Source organism: Alligator sinensis, unplaced genomic scaffold (assembly GCF_000455745.1).
Source record: "Alligator sinensis unplaced genomic scaffold, ASM45574v1 scaffold377_1, whole genome shotgun sequence".
Classification (NCBI taxonomy): Eukaryota; Metazoa; Chordata; order Crocodylia; family Alligatoridae; genus Alligator; species Alligator sinensis.
The window spans coordinates 2,178,913-2,186,822 of record NW_005842047.1 but is presented as its reverse complement, the minus strand read 5'-3'; positions in this window follow the sequence as shown (position 1 = coordinate 2,186,822).

The following is a 7,910-nucleotide window of genomic DNA, read 5'->3' as shown; positions in this document are numbered from 1 at the left end:
ATCATAAAATATGAAGGATATATTAATTGTAATAATACTGTGGTACATTGAAAGCTAATGACAGGAAATACTGGGAATACTTTTTCATACAAAATGTAATTAGATTGTGAAACTCTGGCACAAGACATTGTGTAAGCTGAAGAATATAGCAAGATTCAAAGAGAGATTAGACATTAAAATGGATAACAAGAATATTCAGAATGGAAATAATTAAGGCCAAAAAAAATGTGAAAGAGAGAAAAACCCTTATACCTAACAGTTTAAAGCAACATCTAGTCATTAGGAATTAGGATGAGAGTTTCAGAGGTGAGGGAGACTATCAAGACCTGCTCTGTTGTGAACTCTTCCACATTTCTCTGGACAATCTGTTGTACTAAACTACAATATGGCAGTTTCTGCATTCCCCTTATTCTTTCCTTCACTTTAATTTTGTTTTACATTTTTTCTATATTATTTGGATTCTTCTCATTCTCTGTCTCTCCCCTCCTCCTTTTCCTAAGAACCAACTAAGTTAAAACATTGTTCTGATCCTCTAATCTGAGGAAGGCAATACAGTTAAAATCCTAGTTTCTCTCCTGGAATATTTGTCAAGTATCAACTCTGGGCCTGGAAGCATGTGGAATTGCCAGGACAGTGCTTTTGACTTTGACAGAAAACAGGACTTTTTATTGAATTAAACAGATCTGTCCATTTTTGAGGAAGCTGTAATATGGTTATGTATCTTTTCTAAAGTGCATAGGGAGCATCCAGCAATGTACCCTCGTCATTTGCGGGGGATACGTTCTGGAGATCTCTGTGAATGGCGAAATCTGCAAATACTGAACTGCGTTCATGAATGTCGTCTGAATGTTCATGAATGGCACGTGCCCCTGGTGGCTGTGTGGGGCAAGGCTGCGTTGGCGGTGGCGAGAGCACGGCAGTGGCAAGTGCGGCGCTCCCGCAGACACCGCCAGCACTGTAACAAGGTGACATCATGCTGCGCGGGGAATATTTGGTGCACCACAAGTATTTGAAACCATGAATGCCGAACCCGCAAAAAGCAAGGGTTTCCTGTATTTCTCTATTTACCACATAGCTCTAGTGCACAGTGAAGAAATTTGTCCTGTTTTAAACTGGCTGTACTGTTAAGAAAGTAGTGTTCCACCTGTGCAGCAAGACACTACATTTCATAAGAGGCTTCAGACCAATATTAGAAAATATATGAACAGCAGCTCCATTATAGAACATAATAATCTATTTATCTGCAGCTTTTAAAACACTGTATAAATGGATGATGCAGTAATGTTTTACAAGTAAGAATAATTTAGATAAGGTATAACTGAAATCATATTAAAAAAATAACTGTTTATGTATGACAAAATACATTTATACACACGCTCTAATACGAATGGTGATAATGTAGGACTACTTTAGTTAGGATTAAAATTTAAAAAGGTAAGTTTCAACTTCCTGCTTGTACACGAGAAGTTCTATTGCAACTTTCTGCTTATAAACAAACTGCATTTGGTACCATTTATTTTTTTTCTTTAGGTGCTTGCTCTTGAACACAGGGGTGGGCAATTATTTCAGCTGGAGGGCCACTTAACAAATTTGGGTGAACTGTCAAGGGCCACGTATATCATATCTTTCAGAAGATATAATTTTAACAAATTATAGATTAAAAACAGAAATCATATACTAAAAATCAAACATCTACTATAACATATTTTAATTTTATTTTAAAAGATTCTTACTGATTTTTTTTTTTAGTAGTGTATATAGAAGTGATTACATAATAGCGCAAAATAAAGTCTTACTCTTGTATATTGCGTGTTGGGGTGGGGTGTGTGGCGGGGATCAGTTTGTGAGGGGGTTTGTGGGTGTGTGTGGGGAAGTGCTTGAATGTGGGGGGGTTTGAGGGGTGTGGAGCGTGTGTGGAAAGTGTGTGGGGTGAGCTATGCGTATGAGGAGTGGGCCTGTTGGGGTGTGTGTGGAGGGTGGGGGAGTGCAGGGGGGTGGGGGTGCTTGTGTGTGTTGGGGGTGCTGTCTGTGTGCTAGGTCCCAGGAGCTGGCTAGGGGTCGGGAGAGGGAGTGATGGAAGAGGGGACTGCGGGCAGGTGCAGCAGAGCTTACCCAGAAAGTGCTGGTGCAGGTGCAGTTTGCCCCCACATCCAGCTGTGGCTGCCCTCCATGGCAGTCCACATAGGGCTGAACCCTGTCTGCTCCCACCCAGGGTAGCCCACACTACACCCTGCTTGCACCCACCTCACACCCACCGGACAGCACCACTCCAACCTTGACCAGCATGCACAGCTTCCTGGCAGGGCTGCTGCCACCACCACCCAAATACTGCTCAGCTTCCCCCACCTCCAGCAGCTCCTTCTCCACCTCCTTCTACCCCTGTTGTGCTGCTTTGGGCAGCAGGTAACATGGGGAAGCCATGGGGATTCATGCTGGGCACCACACGCCCAGGCAGGCAGGGGAGAAGCTGCCGCTGGGCAGCTCCTTCCCCAGTGCATAGGACTCCAGCTTCAGCTGTCTTGCATCAACTTGGCCACCTGCAGGTGGCTGCTCATCATGCTGGATGGGCAGAGTGGGTGGAAGGTGGCTGGGAGCCAAAGCTGGAGCCCCACACACTGGGGTAGGAGCTTCCCAGCAGCTCCCCCTCCACCCCAGGTGAGCAAGTAGTGCCTGGCACATATCCCCACAACCGCCGCTGGTTCCCTGTACAACCTGCTGCCCAGAGCAGAGCAGCAGGGGCAGGAGGAGAAGGAGCCACTGGAGGCAGGTGGAGCCAAGCAGTACCTGGGTGACTGCAGCCGCACCAGGAGCAGCTCTGCTGGGAAACTGGGCACACTGACCAGGGTCAGGATCAGCAGTGGGCACAGATGGGAGCATGGTGTGGGCTGCACCAGGTGGGAGCAGGCAGTGCTCAGCTCCATGTAGAACACCACAGGAGCAGCTGCAGGCCAGATGCATCCATGGGCTGGATCCAATCATTTGATGGGCCAGATCTGGCCCATGGGTCATATTTTGCCTATTCCTGCTCTAATATAAGCATGCAGAGTATTTTGGGGGCTTTTTTGTGTAGTTTGGTATTTCTCCAACTAAACTGTGACAATCTAAAAATACCGTTTTTTTTGTTTTCATAGTGTTTAAACAGCTCACATATTCCATAGCTAATCACACGTGCAATTTCAGTTTTTCCTACTTGGCTCAGTACAATCTTCAGTTTTTCCACTCACTTGCAGTGACTTCAAAGTATCCAAGCAACTTCTTTTAAAATGATTCATATGCCGGCTGGGTAATTTATCCATTGTACCTCCCAGGTTATTTTTTAAAATGGTAGCTACTGAAAAAAAATATGTTCAAGGAAATAAGGCTTGTTTGACTAGTAAAGATTTTAATTGATTTTATTTCCCCTAAGAGAAATAGTCCTTGCTCATGTGAACTTTCCACATAGACGTCCCTTAACAGAAACAATCACTTCTGAAACAAATTTGTTAACTTTTTCTTAGTTAAAAAGGACCTTACTAAAAGCCACTGAAAATCCCATTTACTATCCTGACTCATTATTTAAGAATATTTCAGATCTATATTTTGTGACAGGTTTGTTAATACAGATGTTTGTTTATTATTGTATGGATAGCACTTTCCTTTTAAAAATTATATAATTTGTATTTATTATATGCAATGAATATAGCAGGGGCAGTTTGGACTAAGAAAGTGTTGGGTTGATTGTGACTAAATGACTAGCAATGATATGCTTAGGTCTCGAAGGAGAGTGAAGGCTGTTTACCGGAGAGGTAATTCTTTTTTTTAATTTGCTTTGTGGATTTTCTTTGCCCTCAAGACTAAGAGAATTGCAATTAGAACTTTAAAATGGTGATAGGAAGGATGCTTACATAACTAACCATGCTGAGGAGATACTGATTTTCAAGATCACTTTTGAACTGAACTTGTGTATCATTTCTACTTGGTGGATAGAACCATATTCAAATACCTGATGAGAGAAGAACATATTATTAAAGCTTGCATAACAAAAGACACGTCAAATTTCAGGAGAAATTAAGCCCTGTGCTCATGCTCCAGGTATAAGGGAACAAATTCTGAATCTTTACAGGAAGGAAACTAAGTCTAAAAGAACAGCTCAATATGACAACAGGCTGTCTTTCCAGTTTCTGTCTTTCCAGTACATGTATGCAGTAAATCACATGGAGTTTAATCTCATACTTTTCAGAACAATTCTGAAATACGAGTGCTAAAAATCATGTAATTAAAAAATTGTCAATTAAGTGAGTTGGCATAATGTGATTAGACAGTTTGAATTACACTTTGACTTCGGGGCGGGGAGGGTCTCCAAAAACAATTAAACCTGTTCATTGATTAACAAGTTCACCTAAGTAAAGGAGCAATCCAATTGGAGATCCCCTCCCAGGTTATGATTTTCAAATCTTACAGGTGGGCTCTCATCTCTGGGGGGAGGGGAGGGGGGCTCAGCCTTCCTCCCTCCCTCCAGCTGCCCCTTAATTTGTACCGTGTTTCGAAAAAACATTTTTTTCTTTTTTCCTCACTAATGGCAGTAGATCTTAATGGTATGAAATGAAATGTCAGGGGATAACTCTGTGGCTGTGGGTGTACTAAAGCTATGTTTTTTTTCACCGTGGTTTTGTATGCCTTAAGAAATCTTGCGGTATGTGCTAAGATATCATAACGCATGTGTCCATTCTGTGTATGACTTGACAATCTGACTGGTTATGTCATTAAACAACTTTGGGAGCAGCCTATCTGTCATATATGTAGAAACCACTGTTTTCTGCTCTTTTTCTCCTTATATATTTACATACTTTGTAAATGTTGTGTTTAATTAGTTGATTTGATTTTAATGAGGAAATGGGGTTGTAATTCTGCAGTGGATTTATATACTGATGATGTATAATGTTATTGCACACACAAACATGCACATGAACTTCTTTTCCGATGTGGGAAATATAATGGTTTACAGACCACCAGAGAGATCAGCTACCTTTACATAAGAACTAATGAAGATGCTATCAAGCCATAAGACTTCATGATCTGCGTAGAATATATTTCTTATGCTCTGGCTCACATCTCATGCCTACCACGACAGGTCTAAAATTCAATTAGGTATCTGAGCCTTTACACAGCCATTTGGGAAACATTTTTGTCAAAGTTTAGATATTGTACACCTAATAATTGTACATATAACCTGATTCCAGAAAGATAGGTAGATCCCAAAAGTTGAACTGGAGAGCTGCTCCTCTCCTCTTCCACACACAGAATTTTTGTATCCTATTTTAGTTTTTTCATAGGAGCCTCCCCACAACATTCTTATATCAGGCAAAATGTTAATATAAATGATTAGGATAGTCATCAATGATTGCTAGAACAAGTTGAATTTTTCTGTCAAAGTCACTTGATGGAAAAATGGATTTGGAATTTTTTGCAAAAAAAATAAAATAAAAAAAAGAACAAAATCATCTCTGTTTATGTGTTTTGTGGCAAAATATATATCCTGACCACCTCTAGGTAATGTCTTAACTTGTCATATAATGTTGCTTTTTAAAGGCTATAACTTGCATGTCAATGACAGATAAAATTAATCTTTTTATGTAAAATAGTTTGTAATATTTGACAGGTGTTTTGAAAGCTTTGGATGTAAGTCTATATAAATAGCAATTGCTAGTAAAGGTTTTTTCTTTCTGCATATATAAAGTACAGTATATAAGTTGGCTTATAGTGTTCTTTTAAAGGTGCAATTTTTTAATTGTTTGGTGCCACAAAGTGGTGAAATTCTGTACTGCTATAAGAAAGCAGTTTCTATAAGATTTTTGGCACTTAACTATGAATTTTGTCCATTTCTCCTATATCAGCAATATAGAAAACACTCTTCATCCTCAGAGTGATTCCTTTATGTAAATGGAATAAGAATATCTGGTTTAAGATGCTTTCCTACTAATTTCAAATTTTGTCTCCAATACAAGTGGAGCTGGCCAGACATTTTTGACAAATCAGATATTCATCAATAAATGCCACTTTATCAAAATCAAAATGGCTGAGAAGAACTTTTGATTAGTAGAAACCTGCTTGGTAGACTACTTGGGAACCTGAACTTCTAGTGTCTGCAGTCTGCCCAGGGTTGGAGAGTTTAGGACTTCCAGACTCTGCCCTATGGAACTAATAGCTTACCTGAAGACTGAGGTTGAGCTAGGAGCCTTGTAGATTGGACAGAGTACATTTTATTTTGGATATGTTGTATCAAAACATTCAAATATATTTCAGTATTCCTGCCCAGAGCAGGGGGGGTGGACTCGATCTTTCAAGGTCCCTTCCAGCCTTTAATTTCTATGATTCTATGAAAGGTAGCTTCTGCCTGCCTTTGCTGTTGCTACATCTGCCGAGAGGGCACAACATAACGCCTCCTGATAGCATGGGCACACACAAGAAAATAAAGGTTGGGCGAGACCTCCCAAAATCATCTAGTTCAACCTCCTTCTCAAAGCAGGACCATCCCCAACTAGATCATCCCAGACAAGGCTTTGTCTGCCCCCAATTTAAAAACCTCTAGATGGAAATACTGTACTTCTGGTTGGCAGGTAGCTGTGGGCAATCTTTGGCACCAACAACATTTATAGCTGTACTAGTACGGTTGTGACGGGGCCAGGCAATTGGGTTTATCCCTTGGAGCCATGTGAACATGGCTTCATTAATTAGTTCTGCTGAAAGTCAGAGCCAGTTAGCCACGGTCCAGTGCTGCCTGGCCATGGCCTTGCCAGTTTCAATTTGGGAAATGCCGCGGCCTGCCTTCTGGGCGGGAAGCACTGGAATTGCACTGGCCTGGCCCCGTGCCAACGGTTCGCAATCTTTGGAGGCTCAGGGCAGCCCTCAGAAAAGGCCAGCTCGTAATTTTCACTCATTTTGACTACGGAAAAATACTAGAGCTATTCTTCTGTTGCAAAATGACTCCAAAAGCCCAGAGCAGGGCAGGACAGTTTTAACCCTGTGGATTCCTATTTGAAATCTCCAGGTTGACCTTCTGAACCGTGTCTGCACACTGAGCAGGGCTAACATTGTGGGGCACTCTTGAAAGGCTCGCAGGGTGAACGGTACCCTGCTTGACGCTCAGCACTAGAGTGGCCATTGTAGAGGGCATGCTGGGGTTCTGCTGCTCTGACCTCTATTGATATACGCCTTTATAGCTTCTAGTTTTCCCTGCAAGAGAAGAGGACATAACGGCGTGTGGTTTTGTATCAATAGAGGACAACCGGACTCTCCTCTGTGATGGTCACCCTACTCAGCGCCCTCCACTACACCTAGCTCCATTACAGTGGCCACAGTCCCTGGCACTGGTGTAACAGGATTGGGGTTCAGGCCCTGGCGGGCAATGGAAGGCTGGGTGGGTCCCAGGTTTTGCAACCTCTTCATTAATATTTCCTTCTTTTTTTTAACCACCATCCTTCTCCAGCACTTTTCACTTAGTCTAAGCATGCCCAAGCTGGCAAACATACTGCCCCTTCCTCTAAGCCGGGGCTACCTGAACAGCACCAGTCTCTTGTCATTGTTGGGTGAGGACAAGCCCAGAGGCCCGCCGCCCTTGTGCACACGTCCCCCATCCGCAGAGCGCACGGACGTCACCCTGCTTAGCTTCCAGCCCGTCCTCCCGCGCGTCTCCGCTCCAAGACCCGCCCCTCGTGGCAAAGGGCACCAGCTGCCTCCTGATTGGCGGAGGCGGCTGTCGGTCACTGCCGAGAAGCACCTCCTAAGTCTTGCAAGGTTTGGGACCGCCGCAGCACAAGTCGGGTTCGATCCCCTCCCCCCTCCGAACGCTGCGGGACGCCCCGCCCCCTCCCCCTGCACGTGGGTGCCGCGGGGACACGTGGCCGCGCCGGGGAGCGGCTGGGGGGGGGGGG